Raw genomic sequence first — 16,472 nt, 5'->3', positions numbered from 1 at the left:
TCCCTTCGACCTTTTCTCCTTTGGACCTTTTACCCTTTCAACCTTTTGTCCATTCGACCTTTTGTCCTTCGACCATTTGTCATTCGACCTTTTGTCATAGATTCCTTTCTGATGCTCCTTCAGGAATTCCTCCGACAGTTCATCCAAGCATTCTTTTGGAATTCCATGAGGAATCCCTCCGGGAGCTCTTCTAGAAATCGCTCTGGAAGTTCCTCGAGGAATTCCTGGAGAAAGTTCCTTCAGGAATTCGCTTCCTTGATTTTTTTAAATTATATGTTCAGTTCAGTTGCTAATATAAGCAAAATCCCATTACAAATTAAGTCTTAATTGTACTGAAATGATCACTGGTTTAATTTCAGATAAAACACACTGAAAAAATTATCAATTCGTACAAGAAAAAGTTTTTGTTTGAAAAGCTTTTTTTTTCCTTAAAAGTGCCCAGCTTGCTATGTATGGACCGTTGGTGGTAGGGAACATATTTACCTATATTGAGATAAAATTTCTTCCAAAGCAGAAAGGGCAAACGCCCTTTGCAAATCGATTTTTAATTTTTTTTAAGGTCACTCCTGACGGAATCCAAGTTCCAAAGTGCTCGCGTTTTCGGGGACACACCACTCGATTTACAGGCGTCGCACAACTGTTATTTTTGTTGATTTAGCTTTACTGCAGCATGCGTGAAATAATAAAAATGACAGTTGTGCGTTTCTTCCGTATCGAGTGGTGTGCCCCCGAAAACGCGAGCACTTTTAAACTTGGATTCCGTCAGGAGTGACCTTAAATCGATTTTTTTAGTGAATGACTCAATTTGGAATTTTTCCAATATTTTTATTCAAAAACTTAACTGATTTTGCGATAGTCATAGTAGGATATGTCGTTTTACGATTATATTCATTTGAAAAAAAAAATGGTAAAAAAAGTTTAAAAGTTTTCAAAAGATAGTCTAGGTCAATTTTGGAAAAACTATATATGCAAAGCGGCTTTTTGTAACAAAGTTCACATGTCCAGAAAGATTCATTCAAATCAGAAAGGGTGCTGCATGCCCCATATACGAGTTGGCGCGAAATCCCTCTAATGTGCTAATTTAATTTAAATCTCAAGCCCATCACAACAATTTTCAAGACTATTTGTTGATTTTAAAGAAGGATGTTTAATTATGTGATCGACCTCCAATACAACGATGAGCTCAAATGTTAATTTAAGAAAAAAAACATGAGAGGTGAGAGCTCAGCACTTTTCAAGAATTAAAGCAGTAAAATACTTGGAATCCTGTTTGTGGACTTTGGTCACCGATTGCGAAAACAATATGCGTCGATTATTGGAGAGTATTCTCTCATTAAATTTCCGACCAAAAGACCTATTACGTAAAAAACTGAATTTTTAACGCAATTCAATCGTGTTTAGTTTTTCTCTGAAGACTTTTTTGGCTATTCTGGAAAAATGATAATATATTTTATAAAAAATAGCAGATGGTTAATCTTAAAATTCGCTCTTTGGCTTGAAAAGGTTGGGTAGGCCTGAGCTAAATATCCTATTCGGCCAAATGTCATATTCGGCGAAATGTCCTATTCGGTCAAATGACCAATTCGGCCAAATGTCCTGTTCGGCCGGATAATCCGTTTGGTCAGATGGGTTTCGGCCTAGTGGCATTCGGCCGAATGAGTTTCGGCCAAATGACCCTTCTCTGAACTAGCAAACTACAGAAAACTAGATGAGGTGGATAAGGCAACCTGGAAGGGATTGAGAAAACCGCTTAGAAGACGCCCGGCCACCTGCTGTTTGGAATCATGATTCTGATGATTTCTTGATCGCAGTTTTCGACATGTTAGTTAAGAACATGTACTTCCCAACATGCAATTAGGTACAGGTTTCCCATAATACAAGTTCCATACAAATGCTTGCACACTCCTTCATTTATTTGATAAAGCTTAGTATGCAGTTCTTAAGGAAAATGCTCAAGGAAAATTTGATCAAATTACCAAAGTAATTTTGATGTAAATGAAATCATAAAAGTAGGCGAATGAATAATATTTGCATTCATTCGTCAGTCGATTTGGCAAAAATGTCATCATGCAGGTAAGTAATTTAAAATACTAGCACTTTTATTTGTTTTAAATACCTATTCTATTGTAGGAATATTAGATCAAAATCAACATAAGGTTTTGTAGCCTGGCCTGGCGAGGCTTTTTAATAGTTATGTGTGCCAATGAACCATCTCCGTGGAGGAACGGTGGGTTTGTTTTCAGTGTTATGAAAGCTCAGGGGAATTTTAGTTAATCTGTTTTGGTTCTACTGTAGATACCAAATATTTTCCAGGTACACCAGCTGGCCAATTAAATATGGACTTGGAAATCTGGCTCTACTGATAGCACGTGGACGACCAATATCATCACATGTCAAGTTCTTGCCAACCGAAAATCCCGACACACTTCAGGACAGTAATGGACGGAGATTCCCAAGTAGTTCGACTTGGAGTAACAAGCCATGCAACGAAACTACAGGGAAAATATCGAATGAAACTTGAAAACCCTCACACAACTCATTTACGGCACTTACCTGTCTTCTGGAGTGCGGTAAGATGACGGCTTTTAGGAGCCCTTTGAAGCTGGCACGTGGGGTCAGGAGCGTGGCAAAGACGGAATGGGCACCGACACACCATGCGGAAACAAAAAAAAACTGCCAAATAAAAAGCCGGCTTATAGAATTGTGTGAGTTTGATATGGGGTAGCGATCTAAATTATTATATTTTTTTTAAATTTCGTATCACACACCGCGCAGGACTGCAAAGACGGCTAATTAGTTACAATTTCCCCAGCTGCCTATCAGGAGGGAAAATTCTGAAAACTAGTACTGTAACTCTGATTCTAAACAATTCCCACATATTTATATCTCGCCAAACACACAGCGAAACTAACCGTAAATGCCAACGCATGATTTGTAATAAAAATACCGAACCGTAAAGTACCAAGGTTTGACCATCCACATCTCAGCCATTTTTTTCAACAGAAGAATCTGTGGTTATATATCAAAAATCGGCTACTGAAGGCAAATCCATTGCATAATTTTCGCAGTCTTTTTGTGGTCATCCAGCATGTGGCATTCCAGTCGTACCACACTGCATGTATGCAACATGATATGGAGTAGAAGAAATTTTTGGATGAGTATCATACATTTTAGTCATGCAAATCTAATGATTATTTTGTGATTTTAAAGAATATTGGAGAAATTCGGAATTCGGTATGTCAATTTTCGAAGTTCAATGTGAAGATCGTGATGAAGAGAGGCGATGCGATGGTTTGAATATCGCACATTTTCGCGTGAATTACTCTATGATTTCTCTTTTAGCTGAACAGAACAATTATTGAAAAATAAACAAAATAATAGCAAACATCCGCCAAAAAAGTATAAAACAAACTTTTATGGTGTTTGATATTGTGGAACAGTAATATAAAAGTGGTCATCATATTGTTGGTTACAGAATCAGTAATCTTATAAATATTTAAAAATATTAGTCTATTACGTTGAAAAATCTAAAGCAATTTTCAAATACTGAGGATAACCAATCAGGTTCCAGGAGCCATGATAGCCTCAGTTGATCCAGGAGTTTATCCTAAAGATGTTCCTCTTGTAATTGCTCCGGGTAATCGTCCTAAAGTTCTTCCAAGAATTTCTCTTGGAATTAGGCCATAAATCTCTCAAGAAATTCCACCAGAAGTTCCTCCTGAAACTTCCACAGGACTTCCTCCAGGGACTAGACCTGAACTCCTCTGGGATTTTTTTCGTCAGGAATTCCTCTTGAAGTTTCTCCAGGAATTACTCGATAAATTTCTCCTGTAGTTCCTCCAAATGTTTCTCTTGGGGTTCCTCCCCAGGATTTTCTTCTGGATATTCTCCAAAAATTTCACCTAGAATTAGCCCAGAAGATTCTACCGAAGCACCTCCAAAAAATTTCCTTATATGTTATAGAGATGTTCAGCCCTATGCTGACTCATCTTTCATGTATGTATGTATGTAGTTATCCACCATCCTGGCTTGAGTCTTGCTCTGCATACGGTTCCACTCAATAGTACAGTGTAATTCAATGATCATTCTGCTATCAATGCACTGCTGTATGAAGGGCCAAAAATAGATAGTCCGCCAGCAGAGACACTTACGCGAAACCCGCGGGATAGAGAGAATCTCCTTCCAACAGTGAAATCCAACCGACTAATAACAAGATTTGCAATACTTTTTGAGCTTTCCGAGGGATGGATTCTTTGAAAAAGGGCTGACTCATCTTTCATCTACAAAAATTCTTCCTGAAGTTTATCCTGGAGTTTTTCCAGAAATACATGCTGGAGTTTCTCCAGGAATTCCTTTTAGAGTTTCTCTAGGCATTGTTTCTCCAGAAATTCATCGCGAAGTTTCTTCTGAAATCTCACTGAGTTCCTCCAGGAACTCCTCCTGGAATTCCTCCAATAATTCATCCTGGGGTTCCTTCTGAAATCCCTTTTATAGTTATTTCGGAAATTTATTCTGGAGTTCCTGCAAATATTTCTCTTATGATTCCTTCATGCGTTTCTATTGGAGTGTTCCAGCAGGAATCCTTTCGGAGTTCCTCTTGGAGATCCTACGAATATTTTTTTTAGAATTCCTTCAGCAGTTTCTCCAGAAATTAGTGAAGTTGCTCCAGGAATTTATCTTGAACTTCTTCCAAAAAATCTCCCAGAAGTAAGTCCACATATTCCTCGTGAAATTCCTCCAGGTATTGCTCTTGGAGTTCCTGGAATTCCTTCAGCATTTTTTTTCTGGAATTCCTCCAGGAATTTAATCCGAAATTCCTTGAGGACTTCCTCCTGAAGATCCTCTAGGTATTCCACCATGAATTCCTCCTAGAACTCCTGTAACTCTACCAGGAATTTCTCCAGGCGTTCCTTAGGAAAATCCTTCTATACTTCTTCCAGAAATTCATCCGGGAATTCCTGCAGTAACACTTCTTAGAGTTCGTCCAGGAGCTCGTTCAGAAATTTCTCTTGGAGTTCCTTCAAATATTTCTAATTGTTAAGAAAATTATTTTGAGCTTTTTAGTAGAATGTCTTCACTTGTCATAAGACGAGTTTGTACAATCCCATTGAATTCCACCACTTATTTCTAATGTTCTTCTTTCAGGAGTTCCTCTGGTAATTCCTCCTAGAGATTCTCCTGCAAATTATCGTGGAGTTCCTCCAGAAATATCTCCTGAAACTCATCTTAAAGTAAGTCCAGGAATTCCTCCTGAAGTTCCTTCATGAATTCTTCCTGGAGATTCTCCAGAAATACCTAGTGGAAATCATCTTGAAGTTTCTCCAGAAATGTATCCTTAAGTTAGTTTAGGAATTCCTTCCGTAGTTCCTCCAGGAAGTCCTCCTTGAGCTCATTCTGAAGTACACCTAGATTTTTTCTGAAGTTCCTATAAATATGTCTCTTAGGATTCCGTCAACAGTTCCTCCAGGAATTCATCCTCGACTTCTTTCAAGAATTCAACCTGATGTAAGTCCACGAATCCCTCACTGAGTTCCTCCAGGAATTGCTCCTGGAGTTCCTGAATTTCCAGAATTTGTTCCTGAAAATCCTCAAGAGATTCATTCCAAAATTGCTTAAGGGCTTCCTTCTGAAGAATCTCTTGGAATTCCTCCTGAAGTTCCACCAGGAATGCATCCTGGACCTCCTCCTGGAACTCTATCAATAATTTCTTTTAGCGTTCCTTCTCCTGGAGATTGTCCAGGAATTCCTAATGGAGTTTTTCCAGGAATTTCTTCTGAAGTTCCTCTAGAAATTGCTCAAGGAATTCATTCTGGAGTACCTCCAGGACTTTTGCTTTTAGTTCCTCTAAATATTTCTCCTGTGATTTTTTTGGGATTTCCTACAGCAACTTATCCTGAAGTTCCTCCAGCAATATATCCCGGCGTTTCTCCAAGTGTTCCTTGTGAAATTCATCACGGAGTTCTTCTAGGAATTCACCATTGAAGTTTCTTCAGGAGCTCACCTTGGACATTCTCCAGGTACTCATACCAGAACTAGTTCAGGAGTTCTTCATGGAGTTGATTGAGGAATTTTTCTATGACTTCTCGACTTGCTCCAGGAATTTTTCTTGTGGTTCATCCAGGAGTTCCTCCAAGATGTTTTCTGGAGTTCTTCGAAACATTTATCTTTCGATTCTTTCAGGAATTCCTCATGGAGTTCCCCCAGTAATACATCTCCAGGAATCCAGGAATTACTTCTGGATCTCGCTCTGCAGTTCCTTAAGAAATTTATCCTGGAGTTCATCCCGGAGTTCCACCTACAATCATTCCCAAAGTTCCTCCTAGATTTCTTCCAGTTGCGCTCTTGAAGTTACTCCAGGAGGAATTTCTTCAGGAACTCCGTGAGGAATCCTATTCATGACAAATTCTTGGAGGAATTCCAAGGTAACTCCCTGAAAGAACTCCAGAAGGAACAACTGGACAAACTCCAGGAGTAATTTCTGAAAAAATCCTGGAAATTAGTTAGAAAAAAATGCAGGTGGAATGCCCAGTGGAACTCAAAAATTCCTGGAGGAAATCTAGGGAAAATTTCTGAAGGAACTCCAGGAAGACTTCCTAGATGAACTCGGCCTTACTCCAGGAGGTGTTCCTGAAGACACTCCAGGATGAATTCCTGGAGGATTTATAGGATGACATTATGGAGGAATTTTTATGGAGAAAAATTACATAGGATTTTTTATGTCGCTAAACTTAATCAAGTTCCAGAAAAATGTCGAGTAGGAATTTCTGAAGGTCTTTTAAGATTTCGAATAAACTTAGGGTGGATTTCCCAAATAGCATCCAGGAGAGCTTTTCCAAAGAAAGATCCGTTACAAATTTCTCCTAAAGATCCTTTAGGAATTCCTCCAAAAGTTCTTTAAGGAATTCCTCAGCAAGTTCCCTTAGAAATTTCTCCGGTAGTTCCTTTAGGAATTCCTCCGGGAGTTCGTTTGTGAATTCCTCCGGAAGTTCCTTTGGGAATTCCTCCGGAAGTTCATTTGGGAATTTCTCCGGAAGTTCCTTTTGAAATTCCTAAGGAAATTCCTTTTAAAATTCCTCCGGAAGTTCCTTACAAATTCCTTCGGAAGTTCCTTTAGAAATTCCTCTGGAAGTTTTTTTAGGAGTTTCTCCGGAAGTTGCTATAGGAACTTCAACGGAAGTTCCTTTACGAATTGCTCCCGAAGTTCTTCAGAAAGTCCTCTAGGAATTCCACCAGGAGCTTTTTGAGGGATTCTCCGAAAATTCCTTTAGGAATTCCTTCCGAAGTTCCTTCATAAATTCCTCTAGAAGTTCCTTTAGGAATTCCTCCGGAAGTTTCTCTAGGATTTTTTTCGGAAGTTCCTTTACGAATTCGTCTGGAAGTACCGTTACGAATTTCTCCAGAAGTTCCTCCGAAAGTTTCCCTTAGTATTCCTCCGGAAGTTCCTCTAGCAATTCCTCCAAAAGTTCCTCCAGGAATTTCTTCGGAAGTTACTCTATGAATTGCTCTGGAAGTTCCGTTAGGAGTTCCTCCGAACGTTTCTTTAGGGATTCCTCTGAAAGATCTTTTATGAATTCTTACGGAAGTTCCACAGAAATTCCTCTTGAAGGTTTTGAAAGGATTCCCCCGGAAATTCCTTTAGAAATTCCTCTGGAGGTTCCTTTAAGAATTTCTCCGGAAGTTCCTCTAGGAATTCCTCCGGAAGTTCCGTTAGGAATCTTTACGAATTCCTCTGAAAGTTTCTCTTAGTATTTTTCCGGAAGTTCCTTCAGGAATTCCTCCGGAAGTTTCTTTAGAGATTCCTTCAGACGTTTCTTCGCGAATTTCTGAGGATGTTTCTTCAGAAATTTATCCGGGTAATTGTTCGAAAGTTGCTTCAGGAATTCCTCGAAGAGTTTCATCCGGAAGATTTTTGAGGATTTCCTCTGGAAGTTGCTTGAGGAAGTCCTCCGGAAGATCCATCGGAGATTCTTCTGGAAATCCTTTTAGGAATTCCTTCGGAAGTTCCTATAAGAATTCTTCCGGAAGTTCCTCCAGAATGTCTTTCGGTGGATCCTCTTGGGAATTCCTGGAAAATATTCGATCTCCCAAGTTCCTTTATGAATTCCTTCGGAAGTTCCTTTAGGAATTCCTCTGGAAGTTTCTTTAAAAATTCCTATGGAAATTCCTCAAGAAATTCCTCCGAAAGTTCCTTTAGGAATTCCTCGGGAAGTTCTTTAAGGAATTCCTCCAGAAGTTCCTTTAGGATTTCCTCCGAAAGTTCCGTTAGCAATTCCTCCGGAAGTTTCTTTAGGAATTCCTCCGGAAGTTCCTTTAGGAATTCCTCCGGAAGTTCCGTTAGGAATTCCTCCGGAAGTTCCTTCAGGAATTCTTCCGGAAGTTCCTTTAAAAATTCCTTTGGAAGTTCCTTTAGGAATTTCTCCGGAAGCTCCTTCAGGAATTCCTCCGGAAGTTCCTTTGGGAATTCCTCCGGAAGTTCCTTTAGGAATTCCTCCGGAAGTTCCTTTAGGAATTCCTCCGGAAGTTCCTTTAGGAATTCCTCCGGAAGTTCCTTTAGGAATTCGTCCGGAAGTTCATTTAGGAATTCCTCCGGAAGTTCATTTAGGAATTCCTCCGGAAGTTTTTTTTAAGAATTCGTCCGAAAGATCCTTTAGCAAATCCTCCGGAAGTTCCTTTAGAAATTCCTCCGGAAGTTCCTTTAAGAAATCCTCCGGAAGTTTCTCCAGGCATTCGTTTGGAAGTTTTACCTAGATTTCCTCCCAAAGTTTCACCTAGAATTCCTCAAGAAGTTCCTCCAGGAATTCCGATGTAATTCTTAGAGGAACTTTCGAAAGAAATCTTGGAATTGCTGGAGGAACTTCCGGAGGAATTCCCGGAGGAACTTCCGGAGGAATTCCCGGAGGAATTCCCGGAGGAACTTCCGGAGGAACTTCCGGAGGAATTCCCGGAGGAACTTCCGGAGGAATTCCCGGAGGAACTTCCGGAGGAATTCCCGGAGGAACTTCCGGAGGAATTCCCGGAGGAACTTCCGGAGGAATTCCCGGAATTTCCTCTTTCGGAGGAACTTCCTCCGGGAATTCTTCCGGAAGTTCCCGCTGAAGTTCCTCCGGGAAATCCACCACAAGTTCCATAGGGAATACCTCTGAAAATTCCGGGAATACCTCTGAATTTTTTCCGGAAGCTCCTCAGGGAATTCCTCCGGAAGTTTCTCCAAGAATTCCTCCAGATGTTCCTTATTTGTATTTTTGTCTTATTTGTCTTACTTGTCTTATTTGTCTCATATTTCTTATTTGTCTCATTTGTTCTATTTGTCTTATTTGTCTTTTTTGTCTTATTTGTTTTATTTATCTTATTTGTCTTATTTGTCTTATTTGGCTTATTTGTCTTATTTGCTTATTTGTCTTTTTATTCTTATTTTTCTTTTTTGTCTTATTTGTCTTATTCGTCTTATTTGTCTTATTGATCAAATTTGTCTTGTTTGTCGTTTCTGTCTTATTTGTCTTATTTATTTTATTTGTATTATTTGTCGTTTTTGTCTTATTCGACTTGGTTGGTTGAAGTAAAAAGTCTTGCCTTCAATATTTAAAGCGGTCACATATTTTATTACAGCAAAATGATCGTTGGGAAATTTCAAAACTTCTGTCAGTTGAGTTTTGCGAAATTCGGTTCCTATATGCCTCAAATCATCGGAGAGAAGTACTGAAAAGCGAAAATCCCCGTTGTACAATAGTTCAGTATTTATAGCTTAATTCAAATTTGGGAAATAGTAGTTCCACGAAATTTCCTAGGAGCATTCCTTGATAAATTTCAAAGAGATTGTCAGTTGGTATAAGCGAAATTCGTTCCCAGTTCCGAGTTATAGACATTTTTGTACGAAAATAGCGCTCTACTGCGAGAGTGCTTTCCTCAGACCTTAAGAGTTTCTCCAAGAGTTCCTATTATAGTTTGTCCAGTCATTCGAAAGAGCTCATGGAAGAGCAACTCCCTGCAAAATTTTCGGAGAAATTCCGTGACGAACTTCCAGAAGAGGTACCTGAAAGATCCGGAGGAATTTCTTGAAATGAAGAAACTACTCTGGGGGAGTTCTTGGAGCAACTTCCAGAGAAACTCCTATACAAACGTACGTATAACTGGTGTAACAAAAGCTTACTACAACTTAATGTCAAGAAATGTAATTTGATCACTTTCAGTAGAAAACGGAGCACACCATCGATAACTGTAACTCTAGGAAATCAACCAGTACAAAAATGTGAAAGGGTTAGAGATTTGGGTGTAATCTTAGATGCTAAGCTAACCTTTACTGACCACTACAACACTATTATCCATAGAGCAACAAATATGCTCAGTTTTATTAAAAGATTTAGTTATAACTTTCAAGATCCTTATACAATTAAAACTTTGTACGTTGCGTATGTCAGATCAATTATAGAATATTGTAGCATTGTATGGTCTCCGTATATGAAATCACATGATGATCGAATAGAATCAATTCAAAAGCAATTCCTTTTATATGCCTTACGCAAATTAGGGTGGACAACATTCCCACTTCCGTCGTACGAGGCGCGATGTATGCTTATAGATATCCAATCATTAAAAAGCGTCGTGAATTTGCCATGATCTCATTTGTGAATGATATTGTTTCGCACCGCATTGATTCCACCAAACTATTGTCTTGTTTAAATTTTTACACTCCTACTCGGCAATTGAGAAATCGAAACTTGTTTGCCACCTGTCATCATCGAACAAATTATGCAAAATTTAGTCCAATGAATCAAATGATGTCTGTTTACAATCAGTATTGTGAAGCAATTGATTTAGCCATGCCTCGTATGAGCCTAAGAAAATATTTTAGGAACATTAGTTACAATAGAACATAGTTATAAGTTTTTTAATGTAGTCTACATTATGTTTGACGAAATAAATAAACTATATCGGAGAAATTTCTCGAGGAATTTGAGGAGGAACTTTTGAAGAATTTCTTGGAGAAAGTTAAGGAGGAATTTCTGGAAGAACTGATCCAAAAAGTCGAACTGCTCGATAAAATTCCGGAGAAATTTCTTTAAGGTGAAGCGTTGTGACACTCAAATTTCTATGTGATTGTGTCATAAAAATCATCAACCATGAATTTGTAGTGGTGGAAACTTCCAATACCAATTCAGTAAGCATACACGTGGGATTCATTTTTTGTTAACATCCGACAAAAGTAAACATTGCACTTATTCGGAAGAATTCAGCCCAATTTAGACGCAGTATTAATCAATACAATCTAAGGATGGGATTAACTGATGGAATTTGTCAGAAAAGCATCAGTTCTTCTTTGGTTTAGATGAATATTTATAAATTTTGTTTTCACGATGCTGGCTGTTTATGTTTACATCTTAAACCGTTGTTGCCAGCTGCTCAAACACACCAATAACAAGATCATTTTTCGCTCCGATTTTTCAGTTTTTACAATGCACTTCAAAACAGATTCAATAAGATATTATTACTGCATCAATACATAATGCGTTAGGAAAAGATTGATTAATTTTATAGATATTTTACATGTTTTCGCTATGATTCCACAATAGTTCATATCGACATCACTGTCTGTTGCTGATCAATGATTGCTTGCATACGACGCTACCGACGACGTGCAGAGTGTTGAAACCGGCGACGTCGTTGGCATGGTGCGTTACTGGGGGGAATTTTTTCACTTTGTTCACTTGCTTATATATATTCCCCAAATTAGCGCTATGTGATGATATCATCATACTGCCGCGTAGATTGAACTTCGAACTAAGTCCAGATTTACTTTTTTAGTGAGAAGATGGTCAGGTATGTAGTCAGTATATGAATTAAAATTATCGGTGCATATCCGAGTGGGTGGGGTGGGTGATTGTTTGACTGTGTTGGTAAGCCGCAAGGCAGCCATTCTGAATGACATGTCATGAAGCCTTAAGGAACTGACGAAATAACTTCTGAAGGAATTCATGTAGAAACTTCTTTTTTTGAGAAGTCGATACACAATTGCGGGAAATTCCTGGATGAAATTTCTTCGGAATATTCTAAAGAAATATCCCTGAAAAATTCTTCCAGAAACTCTCCCGCTTTTCTTCAATGAGAAATTACATGTTACAATATTTCTCGGAAATTCGTTTTGAAATTTACCCGAAAATCTCTTATGGTATGGTTATTCCTACTTGAACTTTTCCAGTTGGTTCCTTATTTGAACAGTACTAGCTTGCTAATACAAGAACAATCGTTTCTTTAGAGATTCCTTCAGACGTTTCTTCGCGAATTTCTGAGGATGTTTCTTCAGAAATTCATCCGGGTAATTGTCCGAAAGTTGCTTCAGGAATTCCTCGAAGAGTTCCATCCCGAAGATTTTTGAGGATTTCCTCTGGAAGTTGCTTGAGGAAGTCCTCCGGAAGATCCTTCGGAGATTCTTCTGGAAATCCTTTTAGGATTTCCTTCGGAAGTTCCTTTAAGAATTCTTCCGAAAGTTCCTCCAGAAAGTCTTTCGGTGGATCCTCTTGGGAATTTCTGGAAAATATTCGATCTCCCAAGTTCCTTTAGGAATTCCTCGGGAAGTTCTTTAAGGAATTCCTCCGGAAGTTTCTTTAAAAATTCCTATGGAAATTCCTCAAGAAATTCCTCCGAAAGTTCCTTTAGGAATTCCTCGGGAAGTTCTTTAAGGAATTCCTCCAGAAGTTCCTTTAGGATTTCCTCCGAAAGTTCCGTTAGCAATTCCTCCGGAAGTTTCTTTAGGAATTCCTCCGGAAGTTCCTTTAGGAATTCCTCCGGAAGTTCCGTTAGGAATTCCTCCGGAAGTTCCTTCAGGAATTCTTCCGGAAGTTCCTTTAAAAATTCCTTTGGAAGTTCCTTTAGGAATTTCTCCGGAAGCTCCTTCAGGAATTCCTCCGGAAGTTCCTTTGGGAATTCCTCCGGAAGTTCCTTAAGGAATTTTTTCGGAAGTTCATTTGAGAATTCTTCCGGAAGTTCCATTAGTAATTCCTCCGGAACTTCCTTTAGGAATTCCTCCGGAAGCTCCTTTAGGAATTCCTCCGGAAGTTCATTTAGAAATTCCTCCGGAAGTTTTTTTTTAAGAATTCGTCCGAAAGATCCTTTAGCAAATCCTCCGGAAGTTCCTTTAGAAATTCCTCCGGAAGTTCCTTTAAGAAATCCTCCGGAAGTTTCTCCAGGAATTCGTTTGGAAGTTTCACCTAGATTTCCTCCCAAAGTTTCACCTAGAATTCCTCCAGAAGTTCCTCCAGGAATTCCGATGTAATTCTTAGAGGAACTTTCGAAAGAAATCTTGGAATTGCTGGAGGAACTTCCGGAGGAATTCCCGGAGGAACTTCCGGAGGAATTCCCGGAGGAACTTCCGGAGGAATTCCCGGAGGAATTCCCGGAGGAACTTCCGGAGGAACTTCCGGAGGAATTCCCGGAGGAACTTCCGGAGGAATTCCCGGAGGAACTTCCGGAGGAATTCCTGAGGAACTTCCGGAGGAATTCGGAGGAACTTCCGGAGGAATTCCCGGAGGAACTTCCGGAGGAATTCCGGAGGAACTTCCGGAGGAATTCCGGAGGAACTTCCGGAGGAATTCGGAGGAACTTCCGGAGGAATTCCCGGAGGAACTTCCGGAGGAATTCCCGGAGGAACTTCGGAGGAATTCCCGAGGAACTTCCGGAGGAATTCCGGAGGAACTTCCGGAGGAATTCCCGGAAGAACTTCCGGAGGAATTCGAAGGAACTTCGGAGGAATTCGAAGGAACTTCCGGAGGAATTCCCGAAAGAACTTCCGGAGGAATTCCGAAGGAACTTCGGAGGAATTCGAAGGAACTTCCGGAGGAATTCGGAGGAACTTCCGGAGGAACTTCGGAGGAACTTCCGGAGGAACTTCGGAGGAATTCCCGGAGGAACTTCCGGAGGAATTCCCGGAGGAACTTCCGGAGGAATTCCCGGAGGAACTTCCGGAGGAATTCCCGGAGGAACTTCCGGAGGAATTCCCGGAGGAACTTCCGGAGGAATTCCCGGAGGAACTTCCGGAGGAATTCCCGGAGGAACTTCCGGAGGAATTCCCGGAGGAACTTCCGGAGGAATTCCCGGAGGAACTTCCGGAGGAATTCCCGGAATTTCCTCTTTCGGAGGAACTTCCTCCGGGAATTCTTCCGGAAGTTCCCGCTGAAGTTCCTCCGGGAAATCCACCACAAGTTCCATAGGGAATACCTCTGAAAATTCCGGGAATACCTCTGAATTTTTTCCGGAAGCTCCTCCAGGGATTCCTCCGGAAATTTCTCCACGAATTCCTCCAGATGTTCCTCATTTGTATTTTTTGTCTTATTTGTCTTATTTGTCTTATTTGTCTTATTTGTCTTATTTGTCTTATTTGTCTCATTTGTTCAATTTGTCTTATTTGTCTTTTTTGTCTTATTTGTTTTATTTATCTTATTTGTCTTATTTGTCATATTTGGCTTATTTCTCTTATTTGCTTATTTGTCTTTTTATTCTTATTTTTCTTTTTGTCTTATTTGTCTTATTCGTCTTATTTGTCTTATTGATCAAATTTGTCTTGTTTGTCGTTTCTGTCTTATTTGTCTTATTTATTTTATTTGTATTATTTGTCGTTTTGTCTTATTCGACTTGGTTGGTTGAAGTAAAAAAAATTTCCTTCAATATAAAGCGGTCACATATTTTATTACAGCAAAATGATCGTTGGGAAATTTCAAAACTTCTGTCAGTTGAGTTTTGCGAAATTCGGTTCCTATATGCCTCAAATCATCGGAGAGAAGTACTGAAAAGCGAAAATCCCCGTTGTACAATAGTTCAGTATTTATAGCTTAATTCAAATTTGGGAAATAGTAGTTCCACGAAATTTCCTAGGAGCATTCCTTGATAAATTTCAAAGAGATTGTCAGTTGGGATAAGCGAAATTCGTTCCCAGTTCCGAGTTATAGACATTTTTGTACAAAAATAGCGCTCTACCGCGAGAGAGCTTTCCTCAGACCTTAAGAGTTTCTCCAAGAGTTCCTATTATAGTTCGTCCAGTCATTCGAAACGTTTGTTCATGGAAGAGCAACCCCCTGCAAAGTTTTCGGTGGAATTCCGTGACGAACTTCCGGAAGAGGTACCTGAAAGATCCGGAGGAATTTCTTGAAATGAAGAAACTACTCTGGGGGAGTTCTTGGAGCAACTTCCAGAGAAACTCCTATACAAACGTACGGAGAAATTTCTCGAGGAATTTGAGGAGGAACTTTTGAAGAATTTCTTGGAGAAAGTTAAGGAGGAATTTCTGGAAGAACTGATCCAAAAAGTCGAACTGCTCGATAAAATTCCGGAGAAATTTCTTTAAGGAACTGACGAAATAACTTCTGAAGGAATTCATGTAGAAACTTCTTTTTTTGAGAAGTCGATACACAATTGCGGGAAATTCCTGGATGAAATTTCTTCGGAATATTCTAAAGAAATATCCCTGAAAAATTCTTCCAGAAACTCTCCCGCTTTTCTTCAATGAGAAATTACATGTTACAATATTTCTCGGAAATTCGTTTTGAAATTTACCCGAAAATCTCTTATGGTATGGTTATTCCTACTTGAACTTTTCCAGTTGGTTCCTTATTTGAACAGTACTAGCTTGCTAATACAAGAACAATCGGGATATCGGGATGGACATTCTTGTGAGACCCCATTTAACTTAGTGTTAGCCAAATGAAAAAAATATGGAGCGTAAAGATACTATTATTGCTGTAGTTTTGGATCTTAAACGTATTTGAGACAATTTCTAAGCCCTTATTGTTGAAAAAATCAAGCGCTTCCTTTTTCAGATAGAATTAACGATGGAATTTTTGTGGGAATGTCTGAGGGAGTTCCTGAAAGATTTCATGAAGCGATTCCTGGAAGAACTTTTGAACAAATTTCACAAGAAACTCGAGAAGGAATTCCTGGATGATTTTTTGAATAAATTCTTGACAGTTTCTATGAAATTTAGGGTGAATTTCCTAATGAACATCCTCCTGACGGAATTCTAGAAATATTTCCTAAAAGAGTTTCTGAAGAAATTCCAGGAGACATTCAAGAAGTTGAAGCGGATGAAGGAAGTTCATAAGAAATTTTCAAACTAATTTCAAATGAAGTTTTCATATAATTTCAGATCGAAATACCAAAAGTGTTATAGTAGAAATTTCCTGGTGTTCTTGGAGCAATTCCTAAAATTCCTGAAGAACAATCCTTACAATTTCTGAAATATGGAATTTCAGCTGGATTTATAAAACAAATGTTTTCCAAAGCATGCGTTGTGGTACAGATTGTGGTTGTCGAGCAAGAAATCTCTTGAAAATAAAACTAATGAAACCTTTTAACTTTCTACTTCAACGATCCTTCAATAGGCATCGGCGTGGTATAAAAGTATCGGCGACATGGTCAGTTTTATTACGGTGTCGCGTCGATTGCATTTTTGCAGTTGGCAGCGGCGTGGTACGGCATCAGATTGGATC

General features: G+C 39.2%; 1 protein-coding gene and 1 long non-coding RNA gene across 3 annotated transcripts in view; both read left to right on the top strand.

The window, feature by feature from the left end:
• The window catches only part of LOC134205083 (acyl-CoA Delta-9 desaturase), a 93,054-nt gene that overhangs the window by 59,562 nt on the left and 17,020 nt on the right, over positions 1-16,472 (top strand). The gene's annotated exons all lie outside the window — the stretch shown is intronic.
• On the top strand, positions 2,013-2,965 carry LOC134205993 (uncharacterized). The gene is made up of 3 exons (XR_009978233.1): positions 2,013-2,073; positions 2,131-2,227; positions 2,296-2,965. It is a non-coding gene; the product is annotated as an uncharacterized LOC134205993 (long non-coding RNA).

This window comes from Armigeres subalbatus, chromosome 1 (genome assembly GCF_024139115.2).
Source record: "Armigeres subalbatus isolate Guangzhou_Male chromosome 1, GZ_Asu_2, whole genome shotgun sequence".
Classification (NCBI taxonomy): Eukaryota; Metazoa; Arthropoda; class Insecta; order Diptera; family Culicidae; genus Armigeres; species Armigeres subalbatus.
The sequence above is the reverse complement of the archived record's forward strand: the minus strand, read 5'-3'. Positions and strand labels throughout refer to the sequence as shown.